This window comes from Gobius niger, assembly GCF_951799975.1.
Source record: "Gobius niger genome assembly, chromosome: 24".
In the NCBI taxonomy this organism is placed as follows: domain Eukaryota; kingdom Metazoa; phylum Chordata; class Actinopteri; order Gobiiformes; family Gobiidae; genus Gobius; species Gobius niger.
In genome coordinates, this window is record NC_136875.1 from 8,736,948 (window position 1) to 8,756,816 (window position 19,869).

The 19,869-nt window shown below is 42.4% G+C and overlaps 1 protein-coding gene across 1 annotated transcript in view; it reads right to left on the minus strand.

Moving 5' to 3' along the window:
- The window catches only part of mdfi (MyoD family inhibitor), a gene marked incomplete at its 3' end in the record, with an annotated part of 55,048 nt that overhangs the window by 26,028 nt on the left and 9,151 nt on the right, over window positions 1-19,869 (minus strand). The window contains exon 2 of the mRNA XM_079582228.1: window positions 5,581-5,709. The remainder of the gene's footprint in view (window positions 1-5,580; window positions 5,710-19,869) is intronic.

Consider the following 19,869-nt stretch of genomic DNA (forward strand, 5'->3'; position numbering starts at 1 on the left):
CTAACATGACCTCAGAGCCAATCCTTGTTACTAATATATCAACAAAATGAAAGCATTGCATTGTTTCCCCACATATTTAAGTTTCAAAAGCTTCAAATTGATAGTTCTGAAAGCCAATCTAAAGCCTACGGCATTGTAATACAATTAGACACAAATAATCAGTAGGAAATAGGCGGGACATGAGCAGTCCTACTCATTCATGAAAAGAGATGGCCTTTCCTTCTAAAGCTGAGGGTCAGTGTCATTGAAGTCATCGTGAGGCGACCAGTTCAAAATCATATCCAAAAGGACTTCCTGGAGAGAGGAAGAAAGAGCTGATCCTTGGGGCGTATCTGGAAGAGTGTGAAACGTTCCCATTGGTTTAACGTAAGTGCTAATGGATCTCCGAAAAAAAACAGTTGAGTTGAGACTGGAAAGCTGAATTCACTTCCTATACGTACAACCCCCTCCTCCTCCTTATTTCGTTCCCCCAATAAAAGCCAGCAGCTCCATATGCTTCAGACTTATGCAACATCAGTGTGGTTGGACAGAATGTACCTCCATGGCCGCCTCGTATACTGCCTCCCCCCCCCCCCTCCGTCCTCATCCTCTCTGTCTGTCTCTCTTAGCTTCCTCTGCTTCTTACACAAGCTGCAGGGGCCCAGACAGTGACAGAGGCCTATATAGTCTGGGCCCTGGGGTAAACAAATACAGAGGGCACCGTCCAATCCATCACCCCGCTCCTGAATACACCTTCTTTGTTTCTTTTTGTCCGCCTGCTTGATGAGGAAATGAGGGCCTTTGGTTTTTCGTGACGCCGGCCACGTCTCAGAACTTGTACTGTGGGCGACACACTTCTGTTTCCTGAAAGGGCTCGAGGGGCAGGAGAGGACACTGGGTGAGTGAAAATGGAGACCGTTTGGAGACCAATGGCTCTTGTTTTGTCTCTGATCTAGACATTGTGACATAAAAAAGCTAATTTCCATGATATGACAGACTTAAATTAAAAGACAGACCATGACAACTTACACCACCCGCCTGTGTGATGAGTTAATCCTGAGGCGCCACACGGACAGTGTACGTTGTTGTTGAATTTGCAGTATAGAGATTTGCCTACTGAAAAAGCCGTTTAGTTGATAAATGTTTTCACTTTAAATAATCCCTTTATATTTAAAAACGTCTCTCCTAACCCAAGAGGCTGGTTTTAACTTGTAGTCCATATGTTTTGTAGAAATGTGAAATCTGTTACTGCAGTCTGCTCCAGTAACGGCCTTTGGGTAAAGGGTCAACAGCCAATCGGATCCTCCAGCTCAGCGCGGGTGACATTTTTGGGGTCTTGACTTTTTTGTTCCATAACCCTCAGGATCTTTTAAGAAATTCCAAATGTCTTACAAGACTTAAAAATAGTGCTCAAGACAGAGCGAGTCCAAACAAGACTTAAAAATAGTGCTCAAGACAGAGCGAGTCCAAACAAGACTTAAAAATAGTGCTCAAGACAGAGCGAGTCCAAACAAGACTTAAAAATAGTGCTCAAGACAGAGCGAGTCCAAACAAGACTTAAAAATGCATATAACTGAAAGTATTTTATCTACACTCTTGCCTCTTACTGCAATTGATTAGTTTTATTTTGATGTTTTTATTGATTGTATTTGTTTTCTTATATTTATGCAACTGTGAAGCACTTTGAATTGCCTTGTGTATGAATTGTGCTCTACAAATAAACTTGCCTTGCCTTGCCTTGCCTTACTGCATCCCCACTCAGCGGCGACGACGCTCTGTGAGGCCCTGCTTAAGCAGCTCAACAACACAAACACGCTCCTGAAGGTACTGACGCCATCAGGACGTCATGACAGTGTGAATACCTGACAGAAAATGAGACTGAATCCACATTTTTTTCCACAGATTTGGCCTTTTAAAGGAACGGGCCACCATTTTTCCATACTGAGATATGTCCTTGCCTGAGCTTAGACGAGTTGACGCGTACCTGTCTGGTCTTTGTGCGTGCGCTCAGTCACGCACAACGACCAAAGATGTTCTTAGCGTTTGGCCTCTCTCAATGTATTCCTATGGCTCCAAACGGGGGTGAAGTTGGAAGCGACCACGTTCTTTCACAGGCGCGCACAAAGACCAGACAGGTACGCGTCAACTCGTCTAAGCTCAGGTAAGAACATATCTCAGTATAGATACAGACGGCATCTCGTCATAGAAGGGGGCGTGGCCTCGCCGAGGGGGAAAATAGAATCTTTTGGGAAACACAATTTTCCACTCTTTTTAGCCATTTTCTGGTGGAATATCAACGTATTTATCACACAAATAAAGTCAAGTGTAAATCGATATCCCATATGGATATTTTCTCACAGCAGATTGTTCAGTAGAAGTGAAAAAAACGGCAGTTGTAGCTAGTGCTAGCTAACCGTTAGCATTAGCCCGATGCTAACATGTAGCATCAAGTTAGCACTCTCTGTTATTTATGTATTTATGGGCAGTTGAACCACTTTGCTCCTCCCCATGTCTTTGTATCTTTATTTAGTAGAAAACTATATTCATAATTCTGCATTTGAAGTAGTTTTTGAATTGTTTTCCCCCTTAACTGTTTTCAAACATGACCATATATGGACGATTCCAGAGATGCCGTCTGTATCTATGGAAGAACTGTGTGCCCTCAGTCACGCAAGAAGACCAAAGATGTTGTTAGCATTTAGCCTCTCCCTGTATATTCCTATAGCTCCAAACGGGGTTGAAGTTAGAAGCGACCAAGCTCTTTCCGGGCACCAGACAGGTACGGATCAACTTGCCTTAGCTCAGGTAAGAACATATCTCAGTATGTAAAAACATCATCATCAACATCACAACATGATCAGCTGCAAAAACAAACTTGTTGCATAATGAAACCTTGTTAAGATCCAAACATGCAAAATGTGATCTATATTTTTTGCCACATTTCAACTGGTCTTAAACTTTTGAACGGGGACTGTATTTAGTCCAGTCTAATTTGACAAAACCATCTACAAACAAACACTGACTCACCGACACTGACAACAGGTAAAGAGCCAACAGAACGGGATTCAACCACACTTCAGGTCAGAGGAGCACTTGAACCTGTCACACCACGATGACATATAATTACAACGCAGTCAGTGTGTACCGTCTGTCTGCGCAGCTCATAAATAACGCCCGTCAGGTTGACTCAGGCCCAAATCCCGGTCACAGCTGCTGCAAATACTCCAGACGTGTTTCGCCCGGCGGGAGCAGACTCGGAAGCGCAAACTCTCATCCACCACCACCACCACCACCACCCTCCGGGCCGCTCCTCTCCCTTTCTGCCTCCCCCCTCGCGTCCCGTAGTGATGACATCAGCGCAGCAGAATGCGAGAAGTCTGGCGCGTCGCCCTTTAGAAGCGGCTGTGAGGAGAGTGGAGACAGCCCTTGATGGAGAACGGGGCGTTTTTCTCAGCACTTTTGAACCTGACTCACTGGTAACGGCAGGAGCAGATTGTGCGATGTCATCAGCGCGCTGCAGACTCTGACATCATCGAGGCGCTGACGTCCTGCACGGCAGCGCGACGTAAACCACATGCTCGCAGATGTTGCTCAGCGACTCATCCGAAAACCGCAGCAAAACGATGACGCTGATGCCGGTCAGGGGTCTCAAAGCTGTACGGTATTGGTTTGTTTGTAACTTGTTTTTTTTTCCGACGAATGTCCAGTAAAAGGAACAGCTATTTCAAAAGTACAACCAGTGCCCTCTTAGTTCTTTATAAGACGAGACACTGCAGATGTTCCCAAACTTTTCAGGGTGCGACCCCCATAAGCACTCAACAACCAGCCCAAAACTTTTAAAATTGGGTTCATAATGTTAGTTTGAAAACCGTATTTTGATATTTGGCTTAATTCCACTAAAACATGCCGTTTTCAATCAAACATGCATCAGGTTAAAGCAGTGCTAAGTAGCGTGTTTACCTTAATAAATCCTTTTCGTGGTCCCTCTGAGGGTAATACAAGTGTTTATGGGATGATTGGGGGGTCTTTCATCTCCCCCTGGTGTCTCTGGCCAGAAAACCACACTTTCAACTTCACTGCCTACGGGTCGGAGTCACCAATACAAACTAATGGAATCACGAAGAAGAAGCTAACAGGTTAAACAGTATTTACAGCCAAGTTTGAGTGAAAAAAAAAATCTTTATTGTGTAAATGGATGAACAATATCCCTCTGTCCTTTTGTCTTTTCTGTCAGCGTAGTATTTACTCTCACGGACAATTAATGAGTAAAAAAACGTAACATGCTACGACACCTGCAGTGGCGCTCATGGCCTCTACGGGCACTGCTGTAGATTACTGATATAAATATCAAGATTTGGCCCTGTCTTTTGCATTCAAAACTCAACACATTATGCTGAGAATCAGATGTTTAGAAAATCCCTCTGAAAAACATCAAAATATTGTTCAGTCCAAGCCTGGAATATTTGGAGTCTGTAGGAGCATGATGCTGTTGCAAGAGTGGAATGTTCTGTAACGTCTGTGGATGTTAAATCTGGGCACAAGGGTTAAAATAACATCATTTCATTATTAATGACTGATTTCTTATGATTTGTTCCAAAAAGATATTCTATTTGCCAGTGTGATGTCTGACACACACACCACTACAACCATTAGCCATTAACCAGACTGGATGACCTGACCTCGACTCAAATCACCAACCTTCCAAGAAAAGATGACCCCTCTATCACTTGAGCCATTCCATAATCATTCCAAGAAGTTGTTACAGAGAAGACCTGCCCACACAGCAGCCAATACAAAGATACAAGAAAAAAATCAAAAACATACAGAAGAGGAAGGTAAGTTAACTTTTTGGCAGCCCAAATTCCTTCCATGACCGAAGACTATAGGGGCCCCGAACATCCCAATCAAAAAGTATCACGTTCTCCAAGGGGTGTACCCATTTAAACTAACAGGGCAAACCTACAATAAGACATAAACATAAATGAGCCTAAAACCATAATTAAATAAAACCAATGGTTATTTATTGGCTGTTCTCACAGTTCAAAATGGCAGTCCTCTTTCTTCCGCTTTCAGCATTAAACCGAAACTGTAGCAAGCTTACATCACCTCTATGTCATCATAATAATTTCATTTATTAGGAGAAGGAGCCAAAAGCCCCCCAAAAAATACAAGATGTGTGTGTGTTCCCCCGTAGTTAGCTCGTGCGCTGTAGGTTTCCAGTGTGACTGATAGTTGACCCATTTCTCGGGGATAGGAGTATTCAAAGGTCAGGGCAGAGTGAGTCAGTGGGCAGCCATCGGTAATGGAAACTCTAACTCCCACAATCCCCCTCTCCTCCACCTCCTCCTCTTCCTCTGCTTGTTTACTCACAGCAGAACGACCTTTAGTTACATCGGTCTGTATCCATTTGAGGAGCCTTTACAAATACAAACGAATGAGACCGTACGTGCGAAAGTAAAGATTGTCAAATTCAGGTGACTTGCTCAAATACATAGTGTTCCCAAAATACTGTCCAACTGTGCCATAGCTGTTTCCCCTGCCAATGGATGAAAAGTCCGTCACAAGTGTCTCGGTTCGAGCGGGTGCGTTTGTTTTACTCACATGTGACCGTTCGGGCGGGCGTGGTGATGTCTGTGTGGGGTAGTATGAGGCTGTCTCCATCTTCACAAAGGAACCGGTGAGGGCCGTTCGACCTCAGGATCAGAGGCTCTGTGTAGGTCAGGACCTCGTCTACGATAGGAAGGGCAGAGGGAGAAACAATTATTTGCATGCTCTCAGTCACACAAAACGACCAAAGATGTTACAGTCCAGAGTGTAACAGCCTTGTTACAGTCCAGAGAGTAACAGCCTTGTTACAGTCCAGCATGGCATACAAACATAACCTCGTTACAGTCCATAGTGTAACAGCCTTGTTACAGTCCCGAGTGTAACAGTCTTGTTACAGTTCAGCATGTCATACAAACATAACCTCATTACAGTCCATAGAGTAACAGCCTTGTTACAGTCCCGAGTGTAACAGCCTTGTTACAGTCCCGAGTGTAACAGCCTTGTTACAGTCCCGAGTGTAACAGTCTTGTTACAGTCCAGAGTGTAACAGTCTTGTTACAGTCCAGAGTGTAACAGCCTTGTTACAGTCCAGCATGTCACACAAACATAACCTCGTTACAGTCCAGAGTGTAACAGCCTTGTTACAGTCCAGAGTGTAACAGCCTTGTTACAGTCCAGCATGTCACACAAACATAACCTCGTTACAGTCCAGAGTGTAACAGCCTTGTTACAGTCCAGAGTGTAACAGCCTTGTTACAGTCCAGCATGTCACACAAGCATAACCTCATTGCGGTCCATAGTGCAACAAGACTTTGTTGTTTTCCAGAATGTAACTCAGTCTTGCTACAGTTGGAGTGTAGCACAGTCGTGATACAGTCCAGATAATAATATGACTGTTACAGTCAAGAGTGCAACATAGTCTCGTTACTGTCCAGCGTATAAAAGTTTTCTGATAGTCCAGAATGTAACAAAGCCCTGTTTATAGTGCAGAGTGTAACGTAGTCTTGTTACTGTCCAGAGAGTAGCGGGACTGTCCAGAGTGTACATTTTGTGACAGTGCATATAGTGCAACCAAGCCTTTTCACAGTCCTGAGTGTAACACAGTCTCGTAACATGGAGTGGTTACAGTTTCTGAAAGCAACATGACCTTATTACTGTCCTCAGTGCAAAAGTTACAAAAGTTACCTCAGAAGTGTAACACAGCCTATTAATAGTGTAACATTGCAGTGCACTGTAACAAATGTGTAACAATCCGAAATCTCATAGTCACAACAAATACACAAAATTAAACTCTTGTATAAGTTTTTACAAGCTTCAAAGCCTCACACTGCACAATTGCACAATTGTAGTAAGGCTGCTGCTAACAGAAAACATGTTTAAGTTTTGCCTTAGAGCAGAAAGTTTACCCCCAAGTTCTGAGTTATGAATTTTATAACCTATAGGTCCCTCTTATAAAGCAGTCTTAATGAATCTATACTGAGCCCAACACTTTCAGCTCTAACAGGCGGCTCACAGACGTGCACTCACTGCAAACGGAGCCAGCTGCTTTTGATAATCTCGCTCTCCCAGTCTCTCATAGACACATACAGAGGTCCAAACCACGTCCTGTCGTGGCCCACACTTCCCGAGCTTATTTATTTACCTTAGCCACTTTAACTCATCTATCTGCACTCGGCCTCTTTCTGTCTCTCACACACGTTTCTCACAAACAAATTCCTTCACTTACTATCTGGACTCATATTTAGAAGGGTTTATATTTAGAACGAGATGTGTGGGTAAGAGCACAAAAGTAGAATTTGCAGGAGTAGGCCGGCAGAAGCCTCAAAAATGTTACAAGATGGAGGTTTGGGTTCGACGCCACTGAAACCACGAAAAATGTACAACACTGGGCTTAAGTTTCTTCTGCTGAAGTCTTATCATCTACAGTGAAGAAACAAGGTGCAACAGTGGGTGAGGATTTCAGTGTTTGAGAGTAAAATGAGGGATGTTGTAGAAAATCAGCTTTTCATAGCTTTCTACCACATTAAATGTTGTTTTATCATAGGAAAATGCACCAAGAGATGTGTTCTGAGTCAATCATGCATGTTTGAGAAATATTTGACACTCTTGCGACAACTATTTGAAGTCTCACGGTGCCTCCTTTGCAATATTAATACACACACACTGACTGGAGCTTACTGCTGTCAGATGTGGCATATACAGTATGTAGTAATAGTGGTTCAATAAGAGCCTGTTGTTGGCTACACATCTGTTAGCCAACAGTTTACCGTACATTTTAATTGATCGCTCTATCTAAACTTTCTCTAATTATTCAAAAAATATTTTAACAAATGCTGAATTATGAACATAGTTGTCTATCAAATAGAGAAACAAAGACATGGGGAGGAGCAAAGAGGTTCAACAGCCCATAAATACATAAATAACGGAGAATGCTTCATGTTAGCCTCGTGCTAATGCTAACGGCGCTAGCTACGTCTGCCATTTTTTCACTTCTTCTGAACAATCTGCTGTGAGAAAATATTCGGGCCCATATAAAATATATATAAAATATACGGGCCCGATTTACACTTGGCTTTATTTATGTGTGGTAAATAAGGTCATATTTCACCAGAAAATGGCTAAGAAGAGCTATGGCTAAATGCTAACGGCTATACAGGAAGAAAAATACACTGAAGAAGCTAGCAAACTCTGAACAGGCTTGTTCACTTTCCGCATACGTTAGGTTTGTAAGGCAATTCTCCTTTTTATTGTCACTTTTATTGCTTTTGTCTTCAAGCTAGCAGCTAATTTACAAGTTAAACTCAGTTAGCTCCAACAAGTTAGCTTCCAGGTCATATCTGGCTGACTAGGGGACGCCTTTCTGGGATCGTAAAAAGATGACTTTGGCATAATTGTATTGTTGTTTATTTTATTTTACACATCAATTACTGCTATCCTTTAGCTTTAAGTCAAACACCAAGTGACCTCTGGTGAGGTTACATCCCACACAATATTTAAACCTGACGTCAGTGATTATCCATGAGTCCGTGACTGTATAATGTTTGAATACTTTGAAACTATACACATTTTCAGACGTTTTGTATGCATCCGTAAGTTCAAAATGATGCCTGTAAATAAATTAAATATTTTTCCAATACACCTGCAGTGTCTCCACTTAAAGACCTACAGACAGTGACTCGGGAGGAAGGCAGATCCAAGCACACTGCAGTCGAGCTGGGTACCGCCGCTCGCAGGCGTAACCTCTCTCTTCCTAATGATGGATCTTTTGTTTGCCCGTTGTGCGAGTGGCGCCCAGCTGAGCAGGAAGCGCTATCCCATTCCTCTGTTTATAGTGTCTCTCGTCCGCCGCCCCGGGCCTCTCCTGACCACAAACGTGTCCACAGAAAACATGTTGACCAGTCCCCAAACTGCGCACACTGCTCCTCTTCACTTGAGCATGGCCGCCTTACGTAAACCAGTCAGACTGGGGCTTTGATACAGCGTGAGGAGATGGGCCCCTAAAAGTACACATCGACAGTTTATCAGCTCCAAGGCCAGGCAGTCTGCCTTCTGTACTGCCTTATGAAAGAAAATTTATCATAGGAGAGTATTTCAGAGCGGCTTAACCGGGACTGGTGACTAGACTCTGAGAGGCAGCGGCAGACGACATTGCATAATTCACACATATAGAACTTAGACGATTTGGAAATTGAAGACTAGGACTTAGACGATGACAACTTAAAGGTAGCTTGGACTCGAACTCTGGCATGTACGTAGAGATTTTACGCTAACACATTTTACTGTTTTCCAGATTGATACAAACCATCAACATCGACAGTTAAAGGAACAGGCCACCGTTTTTCCATACTTAGATATGTTCTTACCTGAGCTTAGACGAGTTGATACATACCTGTCTGATCTTTGTGCCATGCCCTCATTCACGCAAAAAGACCAAAGACGTTGTTAGCATTTGGCCTCTCCCAATGTATTCCTATAGCTCCACATTGGGGGTGAAGTTAGAAGCTACCACACTCTTCCACGGGCACACACAAAGACCAGACAGGTACGCATTAACTCGTCTAAACTCAGGTAAGAACATATCACAGTATGGAAGAACTATGTGCCCTCAGTCACACAAAAAGACCAAAGATGTTGTTAGCGTTTGGCCTCTCCCAGTATATTCCTCGTATCTACGTATCAACTCGTCAAGCGCAGGTAAGAACATATCTCAGTATGAAAAAACGGTGGCCTGTTCCTTTAAGTTTTAACTTTTGCCATAACCTAAAAGGCTGTGATGGGTTTTTTTCTTTTTTCTCTACCTTGTCTGAAGTCTGAGTGATGGACACGTTCGCCAATCAGAACTCCCGTCCTTTCGGCAACTGGCCAATCAAAAGTGGCAGCGGCACAACAAGTTTGTATGCTTGGCGGTGCGCTGTATCAACAACACTGTGTAAACTGCCTAACGCTTTACTGGTGCTTGCATGAAATGGCTGAAGAACTCCCCGGGAACACAAGAAGATGCAAAGGAGCCGTTTGCAAAGATTCAATCAGTTCAATTACTGTGAAATATTTTGGGGTTTGAGAAAAGCGGCGTGGAACGATCTGCAAAGTCTGTGCCACAACCCTTTCAGGATAGTGACGCCCTCTACGAGAAGGTCCAGCAGAGACTCCACGAATCCATTCTCACCAACTTTCTTACAGCCCTCCCGGATCATCAAACAGGTTCACCGTTTCTGACCTCTACCAGTGGGCAGTGACCACGAAAGCCACCCGATCCACTTCACCATCACCGCTCGTAATGTTTAGGTCCATATATCTGGGCTGCCAGGGTTTCTCCTGGTCTACAATAGCTGGCCCCCTCTCCCCTCCCCTCCTCACACCATTCCAAGGATTTTGACCAATGATTCGGTGGAACAAACCTCAGACCGCCAAACCCACCGGAGCTTAGAGACATCAGAGAAAGAGCGGGAGCAGATAACTCAAATCAGACCCCAGCAATCAGGAGACACTGGCTGCGCATCTGCTGCCGAGATGCAATGGTTGGACTATTTCCAAACATCAGAAATACCACAGGAGTCTTTTGTTTCATTCATGAATGCTTGAGTAATCCTGCATGTCGAGCCGTTCTCCTTCACAGGGGATGAACGCGGCCTGCTCCACACGCCGCTAGAGTGAGCACCGTCGCTGTAAAAAGGTATACCAGTACGGGACAGGAAAATAGTTGCGTGAAATAGTGCTCAAGACAGAGCGAGTCCAAACAAGACTTAAAAATAGTGCTCAAGACAGAGCGAAATAGTGCTCAAGACAGAGCGAGTCCAAACAAGACTTAAAAATAGTGCTCAAGACAGAGCGAGTCAAAACAAGACTTAAAATAGTGCTCAAGAGAGAGTGAAATAGTGCTCAAGACAGAGCGAGTCAAAACAAGACTTAAAATAGTGCTCAAGACAGAGTGAAATAGTGCTCAAGACAGAGCGAGTCCAAACAAGACTTAAAAATAGTGCTCAAGACAGAGCGAAATAATGCTCAAGACAGAGCGAGTCCAAACAAGGCTTAAAAATAGTGCTCAAGACAGAGTGAAATAGTGCTCAAGACAGAGCGAGTCAAAACAAGACTTAAAAATAGTGCTCAAGACAGAGTGAAATAGTGCTCAAGACAGAGCGAGTCAAAACAAGACTTAAAAATAGTGCTCAAGACAGAGCGAGTCAAAACAAGACTTAAAAATGCATATAACTGAAAGTATTTTATCTACACTTGCCTCTTTCTGTAATTGATTAATTCTATGTTGATGTTTTTATTGATTGTATTTGTTTTCTTATATTTATGCAACTGTGAAGCACTTTGAATTGCCTTGTGTATGAATTGTGCTCTACAAATAAACTTGCCTTGCCTTGCCTTGGCTTAAAGAAATGACAGAATGACTGGTTTTCTGGGTGTAGATTACTTACAGTGTCGGCAACTGGAGGAATTGAAATAATACCTAGACTTTCCAATAATATGTTTTGAAAAATTGTATGGAATTGTATCCCCTCATATTTCCACATAAGTAGCACCTATAGACATTATAAAAAGAGACAAAACTACAAAAAAAACGCTTCAAATATGTGACCAAACCGCGGCAAAAACACAAAAAAGTGAGCGCGTTCTTTCAAATGAGACCTAACACTGTCAGTCCAGTCAAGAAAGCTGTAGATTTTGGGTAAAGCCGAACTGGAAACAATGCGCTTGGTTAAGGCCGGGGAAACAGAAAATTTCATGTTTCACAGATATTTTCAGTTAGAGCTAGTCCATTCAAAAACCAAACAAGACGCTTTCAGAAATTGATCCTATCCATTATTACATTTGTATGGCAATTTTGACCATTATTACCTGGAAAACACCTCAGTTTCATAAAACATCATCAATTCTCTGTCAACCAGGGAGTACATCTCAATCCAGTAAAGTTAAAACAAGACCTACTTTTTTTGACAGATGCCAACGTTTCACTCTCCATCCAGAGAGACTCTGACACTGATTGACAATCTCACTGCCGTTTCCTCTGCCTATATCTGGATGGAGAGTGAAAGTTTGGCATCCGGCAGAAAATGTACATCCAGTTGTCTAGCGTTAAAGGGATATTTCAGGATTTTTGACATAGGGCTTCATTTCCTATAGCTATCCAGTGTTGTTTGAATTTTTTATTCATGCAGTCCTTATATTTGAAGAGTTTAGTGGTGCTAGGCTATTGCTAGGCTAGTGCATGTCTATGGTAACTAGTAGCCTGCATTAAAAACATCCAATCGTTGCCATATCTGATTTGTAGAAAGCTCCTTTGTGAATTCCACGTGTAGTAATGCCGGCCGAAAGTAAACTAACTACTGTAGATCCGGTAACCTAGCAGATCACTCCGCCGCTGCGTAGCTTACAACCAGGAAGCTGATGATGCTCAAATATAAGTTCTTTTAAATGCAAAATGGTTATATTTCAAAAAGGATTCAGTAAAAACAGACATTTATATCGGTAGTCTGGTGTTATAAGTGATTTGCCTCAGGCGCACTATGCTTGGGTCAGACTGTTTTTAATGCAGGCTACTAGTTACCATAGACATGCGCTAGCCTAGCACTAGCCTAGCACCACAAATACAAGGACTGCGTGAATTGAAAAATATACATACAGTATCTCCAGAAATCAACAACACTCTGGATAACTAGGAAATCAGGCCATGTCAAAAATCCTGAATTTTCCCTTTAACCCAAGACATCCTGGTAAAGCCTGTTCATACAAATGTGCACATCTGTTAGCAAACAGCTTCCCAGACCTGTTTGAATTGAGTGTTCTATCCCCTACACAAATGAATGGTGAAATCAGTCCCTAAGTATAGAGTTTGGGAATGTGACGTCATATCGCTAAGCATTATGGGATTAGCAGCAATTGTAAACTAATAGAGATTTTAAAAGTTAAAATACTGGAGTTATTGTTCACATTAAAACACTTGGACACCACAGTGAGTTAGATGTTTTTACCAGCAGTAACTCAGCAGCTAACGGAGTTGTTCGACGGCTTTTTTCTTTTATAATGTTTTTAGCTAATGTTAATCATGGAAATGTATGCTAACAGCTGCAAAGATGGCGGATCTCCATGGTAACTGTGGACTTTCCCGAACTCTATGGCGAGGTATGACATGTCCGTTTCCTCACATTTACCTGTATATCATTTCTGTGATGTCTCTATCCTTAATGGATGTGTTTCTGACCCCACAAAAAGCAGAAACCTGATCTGAATATGAGTTAGCATTTAGCTCAGAGGTCACTTTTATTCGCTAATTCTTACCTAAAGTAAAACCTCAAAAGGTCTGTACATTCAGAAACTATTTCTAATTCGGCTTTGATATCACCTACAGTAAATGTTGACAACAGCTGAAGCATCTGGACCTTTGATAATTTGCGATGTTTGACGGCTAGTTGCTAACTGCATTGAACAAGCTAACGAACTCCGTAAACTCCCGGACTAGCTGACATGCTAGCTATCCGCATGTATTTGTTTACTTCTATGGTGTCAACTTTACATTTGAAAAAGTGAAATAAAAGAAAACTTTCAGTAAATTATTCCTCATATTTATCCATTTAATTCCTATATCTTCTTTTTTTCTTTAGCCAAATTCTCCTGCAGCGATAGGACAGCAGGAGAGTTACCTGCTGTCGCTATAAAACTCCTTACATACAGTACCTCCAGCTCCACGCTCCTGTACAGAGCTGCTTTATTACACCATTTACAGACAGGACCCCGGGCTACGGACGCTTTTACTGCCGTGGTGCAGGCGGAGAACAGCCAGTGTACTGCACATATACATAAGTACTGCTCTACAGTGAGTAAAGCAACATCTGACAATCACACTCTTCCCGTGACATAATAACATACTGCATTAGTAAGAATGACTTGGATTTATATAACAGCTTACAGTTAGCGGGGGACGGCGTGCTCCCAAAGTTCAGAATGTCTTTGGGACAGTCCAGTTTCTCTTTCAAAGGACTAAAACTACATATTTGATTGCACATTTTCCTGTCTATTTTGCACTATTTTGTGTCTTGAGAGCAGATGTAACAAGTGAACTTCTCCATTGTGAGATCAATAAAGGCTTATCTGATCTGATCTGATCTTATTAAAGCAGTACTAAGTAACTCTTGCCCCTAGAGGCCAAAAGCGCCACTGCAGGTGTCGTTTTTTTAATTCATTTATTGTCCGTGAGAGTCAATACTACACTGACAGAAAAGGCGAAGGGAGAGACGGATATTGTACATCCAATTATACAATGGAGAAAAATCACTTGGCTGTAAAAATGGCGCTAGCCCGCAGTTAGCTTTGCCCGTTAGCCTGCTAGCTTCTTCTTCGTGATTCCATTATTGTGTATTGGTGGCTCCGGCCCGGTGGCAGTCAAGTTGCAATTGTGCTTTTCTGGTCAGAGACACCAGGGGGAGATGAAAGACCCCATTAACACTCTTATTACCCCCAGAGGGCCAACGGAAAGGATTTATGAAGGTAAACAAGTTACTTAGTACTGCTTTAATATCAACATCTTTAGCAGTGAGCTCAAACGTTTGCTAAAATCCAGCCAGAGTTGTTCTCATGTGCAAATTGTGCCTTGTCTTGTTCAGGTTAAAAATCTGTTTAATCTGTCGAAGGCTAAAAGTCCCCGGTGGACAGGTGTTGAAAATTAGCATAAATATCGTAGCGCGATATTAGCTGATGCAATATCCGTATCGCGAGAAGCCACAATATATCGCAACATCACCGTAGCCTTCATCGGACTGAGATTGACCCTTTTTTTTTTGCAAGTCATGTGTAAAAGTTCAGTTTTAGTTGAACATTTACTAGCTTTGTTAAATTCTACCCTTGTTTTGGTCCTGATGGGGTGTTTTTTAAGTCTTCTTTTGACACAATTTGCCCAAAAAATGGAACATATCGCGTTTAGTGAAATATCGCCATTATACCGTTATCGCGATATTGCACAGCAGTGTCGCATATCGCAAGTCACTTCAAAATTGTGCAGCCCTAGCGTATATTTATAGCGTACCGAGGCGCTTGTGTCGTGATACGCAAATAATTTAAAGAAATGTAATACAAAATCTAATCCTTTTAGCAATACCCAGCCCTACTACAGTACATACATGTAATATCGTATTATTCACATTTTATTGCATTATTTGATTAAATTTACAGAGCCTGATTTGACTTAGATTAAATAAGTTTAGACAAAACTTTATGGAGAAATTCACTTGTTGCATCGGTTCTTGAGAACACTCTAGGGGTGCAAGTAGTCAGGAAAATGTGCAATCAAAGGAGAACAGGATGATATGCAAACAAGTAGTATCTTTTGTACAATGAATAATAATTAAAAAAAAAAAAACAGAATGAAAGATAGTATAAAAATGTAAACGCAGTGCAAAGTTTACAGTCTTATTCACAACCTGGATTTAAGGCGAGACACTGCAGGTGAATAGGGAATAAATGTATATTTACAGATATCAATTTGAAACTTTTGCTGTCGATCACTGACATAAATGTGAGAAAAAAATACATTGCAAGTTTTCTGTCATTTTATCTTTTCATATAAGGTGTTTTATGCCTAAAAATGCCCCAAATTTCCCATCTTTTCGGCGACGAAATCTGAATAATGGATAGAGCTCCATTCAAATTTATGGTTTCATTTTATTGATGAATGAGTTACCAAGACTTTTTCAGAGCGGATTTTGGATTTCTTGTTTAGTTTTAAAATAAGCTGTTTTTTAGTGGAAAAATTTGTAAAAAATTAATTTTCGCCTTATTTTTTGACATTCAAAACTCAATAAACGGGGCTTAGGGATTAAATAATAAAAAATCCCTCTGAAAAAATCTTCCAAATATTGTTCAGTCCAAGGCTGGAAAATGTGAAGTCTTTAGGTCCGACTGACGTGGACATAGTGTCGCCACAATGACAGAAAAATGTGTTTTGAGAAAAAGGCCCTTGAAATTGCATTCTCCCATATAAGTCTATGGGGGAACATTGAATCAGCGCAATATTTAAACATGTTGTTGTGAAGATTAGGTATATTTTTGGTTTCCGGGTGAAAGCTTGTATGTTCAGAGACCAATTTGGCCCAAAACCTGAAAACTGAAAAAAATGAGTTTTGCCTGTAGTGTCTCCCCTTAACTACGGTAACTCTTCTGATCTGGTGTTGATGCAGTTGGTCGGGTCTAGGTTCAGCAATTTGCGCCCAAAGAATGAGATCATCTGAACGACCAGGTTATTCCATCAGTGGATTACTTCTTCCCCGATGGCACGGGCGTGTTCCAAGACGACAATGCCAGGATTGGTCGGGCTCATGCTGTGAAAGAGTGGTTCAGGGATCACGAGACGTCATTATTTCGTCATGTTGCGTGTCCCCTGTCCGCAACCCATTACCCAAGCCATGTGGTGGAAGTGCCTTGCCAAAGGAAACCACAACCGGAAGAAGCTGCGTGGAATTGACATTTCAATCCCTGCCATCCCACCGAAGGATAGGTGAAATGCAGACACACACCCTGCACGGTAACCCTTTGTAAACCTAGCTTGAGTCCAGGTTTGGAGTACGTCCTCCTCCTCCTCCTCCGCAGTGGAAACGGCGCAGCGCTGACCCTGGGGGCCAAACGGTAACGAGTGGAACTAATTCAAAACACGCCGCACTTTTGTGACCCAAACAACAAACGCCGCGGTCCTCCCCCCCCTGCGCGTTAAGGAAACCTGCGCTTTTATCCTGCCGCCATTAGGGACACTTCAAACACGCAATGGGAGGAACGCATGAGGCGGTGGAGAGAGGGAGCGAGGCGGCGGAGTCGCTGGAAGAGGTCCAAAGCTTCGTAGATTAAGGGGAGAACGGAGCAGCTCATTAAGGGCCCCGGTGTCGTGTACAACAGGCCTAATGGGGATTTGATGCTGTGGCTTTGTCTCACAGATTCCCCATACACACACGCAAAAAGAAAAATGCCTGCCTCACAACCCGAGGAGGACCGGGCAGGAACAGATAAGAGTCGCTGTGCAGCTGGACGAAGCGGACTGACAAGCACGTGAACGTTATAGTATGTACGTGATTGTCTACAAACAAGGAAATACACGCTTTCACGACTTTGTTCTATCTCAAGCTAACTCTTTCTTGCATTAGTTAAGTCGAATATCCTTCTGAAAGTCATTTGTACAGTCCAGAACTCTTGAAAGGATGCTTCGAAAAGAGGGTGAAATGTAATTAATCTTGAATTTGTGTGGGCGGCGAGACACTGCAGGTGAATAGGGAAAAATGGCAAATTTGCAGATATCAGTTTGAAACTTTTGCTGTAGATGACTGGCATAAATGTGAGAAAAAAATACATTGCACGTTTTCTGTCATTTTATCTTTTTATGCAAAAACAAGGTGTTTTACGCCTAAAAATGCCCCAAATTTCCCATCTTTTCGGCGACGAAATCTGAATAACGGATTGAGCTACATTCAAATTTATGCTTTTATTTTATTGATGAATGAGTTACCAAGACGTTTTCAGGGGGGAGTTTTAAAATGATCTGTTTTTAGTGGAAAAATATGTAAAAAATGTAATTTCCGCCTTTTTTTTTTTACATTCAAAACTCAATAAATCAGGCTAAGAATTAGATATTAAACAATCCCTCTGAAAAACTCTTCAAAATATTGTTCAGTCCAAGGTTGGAAAATTGTAAGTCTTTAGGAGCGACTGATGTAGAGATAGTGTCGCCACAATGAGAGGAAAATGTGTTTTGAGAAAAAGGCCCTTGAAATTACGTTCTCCCATATAAGTCTATGGGGGAACATTGAATCAGCGCAATATTTAAACATGTTATTGTGAAGATTAGGCATATTTTTTGTTTCCAGGTGAAAGCTTGTATGTTCAGACACCAATCTGGCCCAAAACCTGAAAACTGAAAAAAAAAAAAAATAGTCTTTCCTGTAGTGTCTCCCCTTAAAATGTCATTGCTTCCAGGAGATTACATATGAACAGACTTTATTACCAAGTCAAAAGTTCAAAAAAGTCTTTCAACACATGGCCTAGAAGTGTGTTTGTTGACGAGAGCCATCTGCGAAGGAGCTCGGCCGCGCTCAAATCGGCACTGAGTGACATGAGCGCCGTCAGCAGCAGTTCCTCGGTCGGTTTGCGAGAGCTGCGGTGGAAAACACATTCTCTGACTAAAGTATGCCTTAGAAATGCCTGGACAGTCAACCTGAGGGGCCAGGAGTTTGTTCGCACAGGACATAACCGAGGAGTTAGTGATGTCTTTTCGATTTAAAAGGATTCGGTCAAGAGGACGTTTTCCTTTCTCAATCCAACAAACAGCCCTTTCTTCCATCCACTCTTCACTTTTCTCAACCCTGAGAGTGGATTTGTCGGGATTAGGAGCCACATTTGCGTCATCGTTTCATCGAACCGCTTGTGGAAACTGCGCTCAAGCTTTAGCAATGTATCACCAATGGGGGGCACTATGGCGGGAATGAGCCAGAACAAAGAAGAATGATGTGTTTCCGTAAGATCGTGTTCCTGTCCACGAATCATTTCACCAAATATCGATTCCGGTCTGGTCAGGATGGCACGGTGCTAAAGTTTTGAGTCACGATTATTGTGAGGAAAAATCTTGACTATTCACGGTTAAACAAGCTAAGGACGGAAATAACTGTTGGATTTTTCTCACACACAAAAAAACAAGGCATTAGAATATTATTAGCCATATCGAAAGGACGCAAATGGCTGTGAATGTTTTCAACAGACTTTCTATCCTACTGAATTCACTATGATTACAAGAGTTCCTAAACAATTTAACCTACAGCTAGTTCCCATAACACACGCAGCAGCACATAGTTCTTTTGGGACTCTTCCTTTGGTAATGTTATGCACTCTGGGCAGCTAGTGCTTGTGCTTCACAGCTAGAAGGTCCGGGTTCGATTCCCACCAAGGACATGGGCTTTCTGTGTGGAGCTTGCATGTTCTCCCCGTGTCTGCGTAGGTTTCCTCCGGGTACTCCGGTTTCCCCTACCACTAAAAACATGCACAATAGGCCAGGATGAATAAGAGTGTGTTTGAGAGTGCGTATGGGGGACGACGGATGAAAAGACTACAATCCGGTCCCAACCAAATAAAGCAATAATCTAAACTAGACTAAACTGTACTTTTACTTTTTACTGTACAACGGATTATTGAACCTGCCGCTGACTTCATGTGTTCTGGGCTGGATTTAACGCAGCACTAAGTAACTCTTGCCCCTGGAGGCCATAAGCGCAACAGCAGGTGTTGTAGAAAAGGCAAAGGGAGAGAGGGATATTGTACATCCAATTACACAATGGAAATATTTATTTTCCCTCAAACTCGGCCGTAAATACTGTTTAAGTGGCGCTAGGCTGGAGCTAGCTTTGCCCGTTAGCATGCTAGCTTCTTCTTCGTGATTCTATTAGTGCGCATTGGTTGCTCTGGTCCGGTGGCAGTCAAGTTGCAAATTGTGGTTTTCTGGCCAGAGGGGTAGTAATACAATTAACACTTGTATTACCCCCAGAGAGACTACGGAAAGGATTTACTAAGGTAAACAAGTTACTTAGCACTGCTTTAACACTGGACGCTGTTTCTTCAGCCTTTATCGTTTGGAACAACATGATGCGCCACAGCTCATGAGACTTGACAGAGGTTCACCGTGGATCCTAAAATGATTTACGATTAACCTACCGTGAGAATGCATTATTATTAAAAACTGGAAGGAGCCATCATTGACTCTTCCATGATGAACAAAACTACCGGAGACTCTTCTTTCGTTCCTGGTGACCACTCCATTTTCTGTGACAATGTGGATGTCTGAAGAGTCTTCTTTCAAAGCACTTTGCCGTCCCA